This window comes from Pipistrellus hanaki (genome assembly GCF_964339955.1).
Source record: "Pipistrellus hanaki genome assembly, chromosome: 3".
NCBI lineage: Eukaryota > Metazoa > Chordata > Mammalia > Chiroptera > Vespertilionidae > Pipistrellus > Pipistrellus hanaki.
This window is the reverse complement of record NC_140505.1, coordinates 13,538,106-13,550,407: the sequence shown is the minus strand read 5'-3', so window position 1 is coordinate 13,550,407 and position 12,302 is coordinate 13,538,106.

Here is a 12,302-nt window from a genome sequence, read left to right as displayed (position 1 = left end):
CCAGCAGGTGTCTGTGGTGACAGTAGGAAGTTCCTGATTTATCGCATTGATCACTCCCTCCCAAGTCTGTTTCTCCTACTTAATTGTGAGCTTTTTGAAATAGAGCCCAGACTTGCTTTGAGTACAGCTGCCTTCTTACAAATCCAAAACATCACTAGTCGATGGACAAGCTAGTTATTTATTTTTTCCCCCAGACTTGGCATATGCCATTGTCATCCAGCGAGGAAGATGGCATCATGAAATACTTCCACGTGCTTTGAACTGGCAAAATTGTGTTTATGCCATTACATGGAAACCAGCCAGTGGCATGCTATTGATGAGGTTTGATGATGCTGAGGTCAGGAAATTACAGCTCTCTGGTTTCATGTTTCACTGTAACTGGTTTGCATGTCATCAGGAAAAGAATCTTGATTTGGAGCTATTCCTTCGTGCATGAGGAAGGAGTTTGTTATAAATAAGGGGCTGGAATTCTTAAATGAATTTTATTTCCTCATAAGAGATGCAAATGAAGACAAGTAGATGGCTGTTAGTCGCCCGGCTGCATCAAAAAATTCCACTACTCGGTGCAGGTGACAGCAACATAATAAAAAGATGTCTTTTCACGTACCCAGGGTTCTCTCTCAGCCAGTTCTGCCAAGCACCACTGGCCTTGCCAAGTCCCCATGGACATGGCCAGAGATATAGCTGATGCAGGACCAGAAGGAGCACTGAGCATGGATAAAGACCCAGATCGGCCGAAACCGGTTTGGCTCAGTGGATAGAGCGTCGGCCTGCGGACTGAAAGGTCCCAGGTTCGATTCCAGTCAAGGGCATGTACCTTGGTTGCGGGCACATCCCCAATGGGAGGTGTGCAGAAGGCAGCTGACCAATGTTTCTCATCTATGTTTCTCTATCCCTCTCCCTCTCTGTAAAAAAATCAATAAAATATATTTAAAAAGAAAAAGACCCAGATCGCCTCTAACTAGCCACGGGATCTTGTACGTGTGATGGGACTTCTTTAGGCCACAGACTGTTCATCTGTATTCCTAGTGCTTGCTTACGGTCCCCTCCACAGTTTGAACAGAATCTATGTCAGTTCATAAGACTGTTGTCCCAGTCTGCAGTGAAACATGTAGCCAGAGAGCTATAATTTCCTGACCTCAGCATCAGTAAACCTCATCAATAGCATGCCACTGGCTGGTTTCCATGTAATGGCATAAACACAGTTTTGCCAGTTCAAAGCACGTGGAAGTATTTCATGATGCCTTCTTCCTCGCTGGATGACAATGACATATGCTAAGTCTGAAAAAATAACTATTGTAGCTTGTCCATCGACTGGTGGTGGTTTGGATTTGTAAGAAGGCCGCTGGACCAAGCCGAGTCTTTAGATATAAGCCATCATTTCAGTTTGCTCTGGGAGCCAGGGTGATAAGGAGGGGCTCATGCCCATATGCTTCGATGCACAATTACTGCAGTTGGTCTGTCAACATTTGGTCATTTTTCTAATTGCACGGATCCACACACACACACGTTCTGACCTGGTTCTTCTTGGGGCTAACCCCCGTCTGTCATGCGGGGGCCTTGAATAGTTGGATCTGGTTGGTGCTGGGGCACTTTTCCTCTTACTCTCGGGAACAGCCTCTAGGACTGCTGTCTCCTTAGCCACAGAGACCAACAGATAGTGAATGAAATGGTTCATGTGATCATCGGCCTCCAAGGATTTGGTCACAATGTTCTTTCCAAACGCAAGTGAAAAGAACTCGGTGTTCAAGTTCTGAAGTGGACAGGTGGGCGGAGTGGTGTTTCTGTGCAAGGTGCTCCCTTGTAAATACAGGAGGACATTCAACTCAGCTTAAGGCAAACTGTGAGTCTGTTTTCACCCTGGGCACCTGCAGAACGCTGTTCTTGGAATGGACCGACCGGACTGTACTGGGAGGTGTTCCTGAGGCCACACTCCCCAGATGGAATCCCAAACGGAATGGTGCTCCATTATTAAGACTGTAAAGTGAAGGTACCGAGAGGGATCGTGCCAGTAAATCACCTTGTTTTTGTCTTTTTGTGCCATCTGCCACTAGGACTTCCCCAAATGAGGTGCCTTTTGATGTCCCCTCATTGGCACTCAGGGCCTGAGGCATGGCAGAAGAGTAGGACTCTCGGGGGAGCAGGAAAAGCTCTCAAAAGCTGTCAATGTGCCACTCTCTGGACTCTATCCCCACATCATAGAGATATGGTCAAAGGTATATGTATATGGATGTTTCTCATAAACATATAAAGCAACAATGGGGCTGAAACCGGTTTGACTCAGTGTTTAGAGCATTGGCCTGTGGACTGAAAGGTCCCAGATTTGATCCGGTCAAGGGCATGTACCTTGGTTGCAGGCACATCCCCAGTGGGGGGTGCAGTTTCTCTCTCATCGATGTTTCTAACTCTCCTTTCTCGCTATAAAAAAATCAATAAAATATATTTTAAAAATAATGCAACAATGGGAACATTATGAAATATGTGATGAGAAATGTCATTAGCATGATGCTTCTGAAGAATGGTTTACAATAATATACAAAAGTCTTTGCTATAATTTTATGTGAAAGAATAAGGTTGTAAATTTTATATACAATGCATTTTCTTATTTATTCATTTGTTTTAAAAATCTATTTTATTGATTTCAGAGAGGAAGGTGGAAGGAGAGAGAGAGAGGCACGTCAATGATGAGAGACAACCATTGGTCAGCTGCCTCCTGCACACCCTACACAGGACCTGCAACCCAGCCATGTGCCCTGAATGGCAATCTAACTGTGATCTCCTGGTTCATAGGTTGATGCTCAACCATTGAGCCACACCGGCTGGGCTATATCTAATGTATTTTCAGCACATGTAAGGATGAATGCACGAATGAGAGTGCCACCGAAGGCCCCTCCCCCTCTGCAGAGAGCCCACCAAAGACAGGAGAGCTGACACCTCGGGGACAGACGGGCTTCCTGTCTCAGAGCTCTTTCCCAGGCTTCCTGACAGCAAGTCTCTCCAGAGAACATGACAGGTCCCCATTCTCAAATGCAAACTTCCCACCTCCCTTAAAAAGCTTATATATGAAAAAAAAAATTCTATGTGGCAATTAGGAGGAAAAAATGACCTTTACCCACATGAATACGTTGCTGAAATGACAGCACCCAGAGACCGGCTCTGCTCCAGGAAGGCCCATGGCTGCGACTTTCCAAGATTTGCGGTAAGAAGGCACCTCAGTTTAAAAGTGGTTTCCCTGTTTGGTTCTTAATACTCTAAAGCAGGGGTCCTCAAACTTTTTAAAGTGGGGGCCAGATCACGGTCCCTCAGAGAGCTGGAGGGCCAGACTATATGAACTACTAATTCCTACTGTAACACCTCGGCTGCGCTCACTGCCCAAAAAACCTGGCGGGCCGGATCAGACTCCTCTGCGGGCCGCATGTGGCCCGCGGGCCGTAGTTTGAAGACCCCTGCTCTAAAGCATCTAAAATGCTAACGGAGATTACTTTAGATTTGGGAGGATGATGGTTTCTTTTCCCTCCCCTCTAGACTTCACTCTGCTTTCCAGGTTACCCACACTAAGCTTTACCTTCAAATTATAACTTCACCACAGAAAAGCAAGTCCCTTAGGTGGTCACCCCTGCCCCCTTACCTGAGATTCCTTGGTCTCCCCGTTCAGTACAGCCATGCCTTCCTTGCTCCCTGCAGACACACTGCCAATGAGAAAAAGCCAAAGAATTCACTTCTGTTGCTCACGGTTGCAAACGCCCCTGGTAATGTAATGTCAGCACTGTGAGCCCCGGCAGGGACTTCCCAACGTGGGCATGGGAGGAAGCAAAGGACCCGGATCCACACGGCTGCACGTGCTAACAGAGAGGGTCGTGTGCCTCTGCTGTGGAGGCAGCGACCCTGTTTGTGACTATATTTCATAAATGCGTAATGCAGTCAGGGTTTCATCCAAGCCTGTGGTCATAACATGCTAGAAAGGGCTCCTCTATTATTAAAACAGGAAGGCCACTTACCTAATGCTCTCTGGATAAAGGTCAACAAGATGACTGCAGTGCTCCCTGGGCAGAAGTTCAACTGCTTTTAGACTAAAAGCCAAGCAAGTGACATGAGCTTCATTGTCCTTTGTTTACTGGGTGGGGGTTTAAATGTATCAGGAGAACTAACTCTTTGAAAAGTTCCTTGGAGCTGACACTGGTTTGGCTCAGTGGACAGAGCGTCAGCCTGCGGACTGATAGGTCCCGGGTTCGATTCCGGTCAAGGGCATGTACCTTGGTTGCAGGCACATCCCCAGTAGGGGGTGTGCAAGAGGCAGCTGATCGATGATTCTCTCTCATTGATGTCTCTAACTATCCCTCTCTCTTCCTCTCTGTAAAAAATATATATTAAAAAAGAGAAAAATTTCCTTAAAGTATATAATTTTGCTTTCTAATTTATAATTTATATAAATTTGGAATTTTGCATATTAGGTACAAAATTAGGGAATATCAGGATCCCGATGTGTAACTACCAGAGAAGAGAATTTCAAATACATGAAAGGAGAAGGCTAGAATGCACCCTGTGGTGTTTACTGTACTGGAATGCAAAGTATCAGTATGAACATATGGATTTTAAATGCATAGGTACACAAGTCAATGTGAATCTCAGGACATAAACATGTACTCCTGGCTGTTTGCTAAGAGAGACTTACAAGGCAATGATATCCCAAGATCAGTGAACACATTTAGTGCCCAGATCTGGGTTTTTAAGTTCCATGCTCTACTTAAAAAAAGCTAGAATTCCTTAGAGAATTGACTGGTTTTGGGGCTGGAGCAGCTCGCTATGCAAATAAGCAAGGATGTGCTCAAAGAATGATGGGACATGCCCAAAGGACTTAGGAGCCAGATTATGGGGGCTCCACTGATCAAGTCTCAAAATAGAGAGAGCAATAGATTATAATTCAAACTAAAAGGAGGATCCACGAGCATCGATACTGATATAAATAAGTGAATAAATAGATGGGGAGGAGGGAGAGCACTTCCTCCCAGTAGCTTAAAACCCCCAAATAAATGAACAAGGACCATAATGAACAAAATAAGTTGTAAATAGAATAGAACCAGAGGCATGGAAACATGGAACAGACTGATGAATCTCATAGGGATGGGGGTTAGGGAGAGGCAGGAAGAGATTAACCAAAGATCTTTTATGCGTACTAGAGGCCTGGTGCACAAATCCTGCATGGGTGGCATCCCTTGGCCTGGCTGGCGATCAAGACCTATCCCCCCCATTGGGGCCAATGTGGGGGCCGACCAAGTAGAGGGAGGGGGCTGTGGGAGGTTGGCCAGCCATGGGAGGTTGGCTGTGTGAGCACACTGACCACCAAGGGGCAGCTCCTACATTGAGTGTCTGCCCCCTGGTGTTCAGTGTGCATCATAGCAACTGGTTGACTGGTCATTCTGGTCGTTCGGTTGTAATGGTTGTTTAGGCTTTTATATATACAAATGTGCATTAACTATGGACACAGACAATAGGGTGGTGAAGGCCTGTGGCAGGGAGGGAGGGAGACAATGGGTGGGAGAGGGGGAAGGAAACATCTGTAATACTCTCAAAAAGAAAGATTTAAAAGTAAACAAATAGCCTGGCCAGCATGGCTCGGTGGATTGAGCATTGACCTATGAACCAGGAGGTTATGGTTCAATTCCCAGTCAGAGTGTGCAGGAGGTAGCTGATTGATGATTCTCATCATTGATGTTTCTCTCTCTCCCTCTCCCTTCTTCTCTGAAATCAATAAAAATATATTTTAAAAACAAACAAAAAAAATAAGACTCATAGAAACAGAGTAGAATAGTGGGTGCCAGGGGTGGGGTGTGAGGTGGGGTGAGGGAATGGGAGATGCTGGTCCAAAGGTACAAGCTTCCAGCCGTAAGGTGGAAGAGTCCTTGCGATCTGAGGTACAGCACGGCGACTATGACTAACAAGCACCGAAGACGTGCTCACTGTGAGCACACAGGTCACTGGGGGGTGAAGGAGGTGCTCACTAAGCTCATTTGGTGAAGGCCTCGCAGTACATACTTGTATCGAATTATTCTGTTGTTATTCCATGTTATAGGTCAATTACATCTCTATAAAGTGAAATTCATCTTGATGTTTTTCTATTTCACACAGACTCAAACATGAGCACGTGTTTTTTCTTCTTCACATACATATAGGCAAAGGCCCTGGCAGGGGCCGTGGCCCCGATGGGTTACGATGGCACCTTATCAGCATCCACTGTGCTTGTGGCTGCTGTCCCCAGGCCTGGCCACGCCTGGGGCTGTGCCGCAGCTGTGGCAGTGCCAAAATAGCCCGGAGAGGGCTCGTGACAGCGAGACAGCTGGAGTCTCAGATGACTGACGTGACATCCTTCTCCCTCGAGGCAATGAGGACATCGTATGACAGAAGGAATTCTAAAAATGACAGTGTGCACACTCTGGTGAGGAAACACCCTGCCCTTTTTTGGTGGCATCCGAGTTCCAGAGTGAGGCACTTGCTGAAGTGTCATTGATTTCCGCCCCCCCCCCCCCCGCTTTTTTCTGTTTTAAAAAATGTGTGTGTATGTATATATATATATATATATATATATATATATATATATATATATATTAATATATATATATTTAAATATATTTTTTATTGATTTCAGAGAGGCAAGGAGAGGGAGAAAAAGATAGAAACATCAATGATGAGAGAGAATCACCCATCAGCTGCTTCCGCATGCCCTACGCTGGGGATTGGGCCCACAACCCGGACATGTGTCCTGACAGGGAATTAACCCTGACCTCCAGGTACATAGGTCGACGCTCAATCACTGATGCTGGCCAGGCAGGTGTCATTGATCTTTTTAAAAGCAAAGTATTCTTTGTTCTAGTGTATGGAACATTTTGGGTGCCTTGGAAAAGTACTATGTTCTCTTTATAGTCATAGCTCTTTAAAGTAAAAATTGAAATAACACTTCTCAGTGTTGGCATAAGTGCTAGAGGTCCAATGCATACTCGTCGGATGAGCTCATCAAAAAGTGAATCTAAAAGGTGTGAGAGAACTCTTCAGTCTGGGTTCTGAAGTTTGGAATATGCAATGGGTTTGACAGTATCATCCAATTCATTCCACAGCCGTCCAGTCTCTGCCAGTTGGAAGTGCCTGAGGGGCTCACTGAGCCCGCGCTGGCCCAGACAGGCTGCATGCAGGCCAGGCTCTCAGAGGGTCGGCTGTGCTCCCACAGGCTCTGCAGGGATTTCACAACTCCATGCCAGCAGACATCCTAAGTTCTATATGCCTCATCCTCCTAACCCAGATCTAACGGATCAAGCTCTTCATATCACAAAGCCCAGTCTTTAATTTAGGATTGGTTCAGGGGTCTTCAAACTACAGCCCGCGGGCCACATGCGGCCCGCAGAGGAGTCTGATCCGGCCCGCCAGGTTTTTTGGGCAGTGAGCGCAGCCGAGGTGTTACAGTAGGAATTAGTAGTTCATATAGTCCGGCCCTCCAGCTCTCTGAGGGACCGGGTTCTGGCCCCCACTTTAAAAAGTTTGAGGACCCCTGGTTATGTAGTCTAGATTCTTCTCGTTCCCTTCCGTCACTACAAGAGAGAATTCCCTGAATGTATCCTCAAAGACAGCCACCCAAATGGGGAGAACACTTCCTAATCCCTCATTTAGAGGAATGAGACATAACGTTTCTGTTAACCCCATTTCTGAACAACCTCTCTGTTTGGCTTAGAGAAGCCAAATTATACTTCCAGCATCATTTATGGGTGGACTCCCTTTTTCCTCCCGCACACTGGTGTTTGGTAAACATTCAACAGCCGGCCCCCAAAGAGCTGATCATTTTCCAGTCTCCATGGCCAGGTTCCTAGTGGCCAGTTTTATTTTAATTAAAAAGAAAAAGATTTGTGCATTTATTTATTTATTTATTTATTTATTTATTTTTGTTGTTAATCCTCACCCGAGGTTATTTTTCCATTGATTTTCGGAGAGAGTGGAAGGGGGAGAGATAGAGAGAGGGGGAGACATCTATGTGTGAGAGAGACATTTATTGATTGCCTCCGCATGCACTGCTGTCGCATACTGAGCCTGCAACAGAGGTATGTGCCCTTGACCAGATCACACCTGGGACCCTTCAGTTTGCAGGCCGAAGCTCTATCCACGGAGTCAAACCAGCTAGGACCCAAGTGGCCAATTTTAGATTTTTAACTTGCTGTCACTGGACCTGGAGCTGGGAAGAGATGTGCAGTAGAACCTCATTAGATAGGATTTCTTCGTATGGATACAGTAGATGTATAAATCCGATCAGGAGCACAGGAAATTAAAAAGTGTAATAGAATAATTAGGTAACAATGAGCTTTGAGTGCTTATTATCTTTGTTTTAAATGTAATCTAGTTAATTATAAATTTATATAATATAATTCTAATTAAAAATTCTTTTAATTTCTGAAAACACAGCATCTGGAGCTCAGGGGCCAGTTCTATCAAATAATATATTTCCTGATAATACTTTTTAGCATAAAATTGGGAGAAGGGTGAAATGGAGGTATGGGGTTACTGTCTCAATGGTGTCTGACTTTGAACTCCCCTGTAGACAAATTTCTGGGGTTCTTAAACTCCTATTTCTGAGATGACAGCCAAGGAATGGGTTTGCCATCGACTGCTGAGCATTTTGCTGTCTGCTGCGCCACCTCGTGGTTGGAACTAGACATGGCTACATTCCCGGGCTGCTGTCTTGCTTCAGGGCTCTGCTCAGATGGGGAGCATTCTTTACTCACTAGCATTTTCAGCTACTAATTGGGGTTCCAACGGGTAATCTCACTCTTCTGGTTAACAGTCTCCTGTGCCTTTAGGATAAATTCCCAGGCATTGGGCCAAACAACATTTGCCTAACAAATGAGTAAAATTTTTGTCCACTGAGACGCCAACTCCCGAATAGTGGGGAGGTTTTCCAAGCTTGTCTCCTAAACGTTAATCAGAATATCCAATGTCCCCACACGTAGCCACTTAGCTTAATGAATACACAACATCCTATTTCTTAGCTATGCCCTCGATATGATGTGCACTGCAGCCCCTCCCCCGAGTTGGCCCTGCCTGTGGCCCCTCCCCCTGGCCGGGCTCGCCCCTGATGCCCCCTCCCCATTGGGGGTGGGCCCAGCCAACCTCCTGAGGCCCTCCACCTGGCCAGCCCAGCCCCAATTGGGCCCGAATTGGGGTGGGCTGGCTGGACCCCACCCATGCACAAATTCGTGCACCAGACCTCTAGCCTATACTATTGTAATAAAAGGGTAACATGCTAAGTAGACCGAATAGACCTGACATCTTTCAGACATCCTTCCAGACAAAGCCACAGCAGCTGCAAGGGCTGAGGACCAGCAGTGCGGGAGAGGTGGCGCCACTGGCCAGTCCAGTGCCATGGCCTCTTTCAAAGAGGCGGTGGGAGAGGGGACTGTATGGTTCCAGTCCCAGTGCTGCCCCTTTCACAGAGGCAGCCACAGAGGCAGCAGCATGGGCTCAGTCTCAGTGCCACGCCTCCACAGAGGCTGGATGGGGTGCGACCTGCTGTGCCTCAATCTCCCAGAGCCCTAGCCCTTCCCCTAGTCGGCCTGGCCCCAGATCGCCCCCCACCCACCAGTGGGCAGGAGGCGGAGCCATTGCTAAGAAGCGAGGTCCGAGAGTTTGCAGCTGTGAAGGCCGGCAGTGGCAGCAGCATGGGGTGATGAAGGTGGCATCCCCCCTTGATCAGCCAAGTCACCTCCTGCAGAGGGAGGCCAGACTGTGGCTTAGGCCCCTGGGGAGAGGGCCTAAGCAGTCAGTAGGACATCCCCTGAGGGCTCCTGGACTGTGAGAGGGGGCGGGCCGGGCTGAGGGACTGCCTCCCCCCCCACACACACACACAGGAATTTTCGTGCACCGAGCCTCTAGTTATATATAAAATGGCCCACGTCTCAAACTTCAGGAAGTCTTTCTACAAATCTTATTTATTTATTCAAAACCTATTTACTGATATCTACAGTGCGAGTCACTGGCCTGACTCGGGTAATTTAAAGGGTTCCACAATGAATCATGATTAGACACTGACCTCGAGTTTGTGATTTATAAGGGAGTCAGTGCTCTGTGGATAGAAGCTCTGCTTTATTCACCTTAACAAGGACCCTGTGAGATGGGCAAGGCAGGTGTTCCTTCACTGTTTATGACACTTGCCTGAGGCCACGCAGAACATGCCGTTAGCCTCACACTTGATTGATGGTTTGGCTGGGTCTTCATTGCTGGTGAAATGTCACTTTCATTCAGAATTTTAAAGGTATTGTTCCACTGTTTTCTTGTGTCCAGGGTCCCCATTTAAGAAGTTTGAAATCATTTGGGTTCTTTTTTTTTTTTTTTTTTTTTTTTAATTATCTGTGTCCTGATTCTTCTGGAAAACTTAGATTTTCTTTAAATCTGTAGCTGTGAAGTTTATTGGGGATGTGTTGTGTTGTGAGTCTTAGTTGTAGGCACTCAGTGGGTCCAGAGTCTGGAGGACTGTGTCTGTAGTTTGGGGGGACTGTGTCTGGAGGACTGTGTCTGTAATTTAAAGGGTTCCACAATGAATCATGATTAGACACTGACCTCGAGTTTGTGATTTATAAGGGAGTCAGTGCTCTGTGGATAGAAGCTCTGCTTTATTCACCTTAACAAGGACCCTGTGAGATGGGCAAGGCAGGTGTTCCTTCACTGTTTATGACACTTGCCTGAGGCCACGCAGAACATGCCGTTAGCCTCACACTTGATTGATGGTTTGGCTGGGTCTTCATTGCTGGTGAAATGTCACTTTCATTCAGAATTTTAAAGGTATTGTTCCACTGTTTTCTTGTGTCCAGGGTCCCCATTTAAGAAGTTTGAAATCATTTGGGTTCTTTTTTTTTTTTTTTTTTTTTTTTAATTATCTGTGTCCTGATTCTTCTGGAAAACTTAGATTTTCTTTAAATCTGTAGCTGTGAAGTTTATTGGGGATGTGTTGTGTTGTGAGTCTTAGTTGTAGGCACTCAGTGGGTCCAGAGTCTGGAGGACTGTGTCTGTAGTTTGGGGGAGTTTGCTTCTGTGGGTTGTTGATCATTTTCTTTGCACTAATTTGTCCATTCTTCTTTTGGGAATTCTGACTATTGCATGTCCTGCAGTGATCTTCTCATGTATTTGTCTTCCACCTCCTGTTATCCTTAAAAAGCATCTGGGAGATTATTTTCCAACACTTTACTGATTTTTACAAAACATTGACTGTCAGATTGTTAAGTTCTAAAGCTCTTCTTATTCTTTGTTCTTTAAAATACTTTTACCATCCTTGTTTTCAGGATGTCATGGTCGCTTATTTCTCTGACCACATTCGTTGCCTTTTCTACTCCTCCCTGCAGAGTCTCGGTGTCTTCTGACTTCTGGTTTCCATGCGTTTGATTTGATCTCCTTTGTTTTACTTTTAATCGACTCCTCCAATATCTGGCAAGGTGAGCCTGACTAAGCGTGAGTGAGGCATCTTTCTGGGCTGATGGCAAATCATGTGTCTTGTGAGGCTAGTGTCAGGTGAGCTCTACTGAAGCATGATTGGAAGGGACCCCTCTGCTTTATTGGGCAACTTCTTAATGTTCATGTCCCCTAGACAAGGAAGCACGTCTCCCGTTTCCTGCCAGAGGGCGCAAGTCTGGCTGCAGCTGCACAGAGCTGGGTAGACGCAGGAGCTGAGTGGGAGAAGTTTCATGGTTTCATATATAGACTTTTACTTAATTTATTAATATTATTATTATTAAATTGATTTCAGAGAGTGGGAGAGAGAGAGTGAGAGAAACATCAATGATGAGAGATTCTCATCAATAGGCTGCCTCCTGCATGCCCCATACTGAGGATAGAGCCCCAAACCCATGCATGTGCCCTGACCAGGAATTGAACCATGACCTCCTAGTTCATGGGTTGATGCTCAACCACTGAGCAACACTGGCTGGGCTACTTACTTTTATATTCTGATCTGACATCTCATTCTACCCATGTGGGATCTTGATAATCATCTCTAAAGAAACATGTGGCTGTTCTGCTGGTTCTTGGTGACTTATTCAGAGCCCAGTCTAAGCTTGTGTGCACCACTCCTCGTATTCCCTGGACCCCAGTCCCGGGAAGCATCAGAGGGAGTCAGAGGGATTCTGCTGCTTGGCGGAGGGGGGCGGGGGGAGGCTCACACTATGGAACTCATTTAATATTTATACTCGGAAACACTTACATTTAGTCACGATATAAAGTAAAAAAAAAAAATCAATAAAGGGCATTGCTCATCAGTATAAATTGTCAACCACAAGTAT